Source organism: Elephantulus edwardii, unplaced genomic scaffold (assembly GCF_000299155.1).
Source record: "Elephantulus edwardii isolate Elephantulus edwardi_28Jun2011 unplaced genomic scaffold, EleEdw1.0 scaffold00441, whole genome shotgun sequence".
In the NCBI taxonomy this organism is placed as follows: domain Eukaryota; kingdom Metazoa; phylum Chordata; class Mammalia; order Macroscelidea; family Macroscelididae; genus Elephantulus; species Elephantulus edwardii.
Window position 1 is genome coordinate 805,509 of NW_006400191.1, and position 2,314 is coordinate 807,822.

A 2,314-nucleotide genomic window follows, 5' to 3' on the forward strand; every position below is an offset into this window, starting at 1 on the left:
TGGTCCCTGTTTTGGCCTGGTCTGGAGCAGGCCTGGGCCTGAGGCCAGCTGACTGGCAGGGCCTGGGCCCTGAGCTGGCTCTGGTGCTGGCACCAGTGGTCCTCCTGGACCTGCCCTCTCCTGCTTGAGCAGTCCTCACACCCCTGTCTGGTTGGTGGGGTGGCTGTGCCGTCACCCGGTTCTTCGACTCCGCTAACAGCTCTGTGGCATGGCTCGATCACCACTTTCCCCACTTGCTCCAGTCCTTGGGAGTGAAGTGCAGACACTTGGAGTCAATCCTGAGCAGCCGCTTGAGCATAGCCCGTTCGTGGCCGTCCACGATGTCCTCCGACAGTGTGAGGATATACTGTCCCTTGTAATAGTTGATGAGGTTGAGGTACTGCAGAGTAGAGATGACATCCTCCTTCTTGATGCTGGTGATCTCGCTGATCTCATTGATAGTGATCTGCGGCCACTCCCCGCTCTCTGACTTCAGTCCCATCAGGATCTCCAGGATGGTCTGGGACCAGTAGCTTCGATAGGACAGGAGGCCAAGATCTGAGAGGGGCTTTTCAGGAGTCCCCGTTTTCCCTTCCACCTTGGAAAGCTCATAGCTGAACTCAATCAGCAGCTTGCTGTATCCCCGGCGCTGATAGGGAGGCAGGGTCAGGATGCAGGCCACGTTGTAGTCTTCCGTCGACTCCTTTTCCTTGGAGAAGTAGCTGACAATGTGGAAACCTTTGCTATCATACTCCGTCATGACGTAGAAAAGGAAGGGGTCTGTGTCATAGTACAGCGTCTTGTGGTCAAGGAAATACTTGGCCAAAAGACACAGGTTCTGGGAATAACTCTTGTTCTTGCGGCCATCAATCTCAAAGAAGGAGATGGTGCCCTTGCGGTAAATCTCGTTGCCTGGGGGATGCCGCAGGTCACACTTGGTCAGGTGACGCTGCAGACACTTGAGACTGCGGCCATACTTGAGACAGAACTCGCAGAGGTAGAGGATGGGCAGCGTAGTGAGCTCCTGTGGGTACGGGGAGAAGTACCACGGCTTCAGGCAGTGCCGGCCCAGCTCGATGCACTCAATGTTTTTCATCCAGGTGACAATGTCGTCGTGACTCCAGTCGGACACCAGGCTGCCAGTCATGCGTGGCGCTGATGGGATTCCATCGGAGCTGTCCTGGGAGTGCTCATCAGTGCCCAAGCAATTCGATTTCCGCTTCCGACCTGGCTGTGCAGCCACTGCCCTCCGGGCTGATCCATTCTGAGGGAAAACTGAGGCTGGGGCTGTCTCGTTGGGCACCGGAGTTGCAGGAGAAACAACCTCCACCTTCCGTTTCACCTCTCTCTCTGGAGAGCTGGGACGGAACCCAGGAAGGCCGTTCTTGATAGGAGTTTTGGCCTCTTTCTTGGGAAACTGGATCTTCTTTAAGTCTAGCCGCTCATGGGTCACCCATTCATTTGTTGAAGTGAGTGTTAATGGACGTAAAAAAGCTTTCGGCCACTGATGTCCTTCACACTGAGGATCTCGGCCAGAGGTCACTCATCCTCGTTGTCCTGGTTCCGCCGCAGGACGGGCAGGCGGCAGCCCTCGATTATCTCCCCCACCTCCGCCATCTTCCCTCCCTCTACTGCCCCATATATCCTTTTTAAACAGCATATAATCTTTGTCTTCTTAGTGTTGAGCTTCAATCCATATTGAAGACTATAGTCTTTGATTTTCTGCAGCAAGCGCTTCAGATCTTCTTCAGTGCTCACCAAGTTGTGTAAAGAAATCTGGAGGAGTTTTTCCTGCTATCTTGAACCCCGTGAAGGCCTCCTGGAAGCAGGACTTCTAAACCACAAGGCTTTGGTGCAAAGCCACTTTTGCTGGCTATAAATGAGGTCTCCAGAACCAGAGGGAGAGCACAGCTCTTCTTAAAATTGAAGGTGTTTATGCCCAAGATGAAATGAATTCTATTTAGGCAAGAGTTGTGCTTATGTTTAGAAAGCAAAAAATAATACAGTGACTCCTGGTGGCAAACCCAACACAACTCATATATAAAAACTCAGTATAACTCATGCCCATGGAAACAGTGGCATGGTTCAGGCCAAGTTTTGGAGCAACCATCCTGCTAAGGCCATTGGACACAGAATCCATGTAATGTTGTATCCCTCAAGGATTTAAACTTACTTAAAAGCAAATAAAACTATGGATTTGTTAAAAAAAAATCTGGAGGAAAACTACTTGGCTGGAAGAGATCCATATTTATTCCCATAGGTGACCCAATAGAGTGTGGAAATTATCAAAAACAATATCACTAATATCACTGGCCCAATTGGCAGCATCAGTATG

At 50.9% G+C, this 2,314-nt stretch overlaps 1 pseudogene; it reads right to left on the reverse strand.

The window, feature by feature from the left end:
* Window positions 1-217: 217 nt before the first annotated feature.
* On the reverse strand, window positions 218-1,596 carry LOC102876467 (annotated as a pseudogene).
* Between the last annotated feature and the right edge of the window lie 718 nt (window positions 1,597-2,314).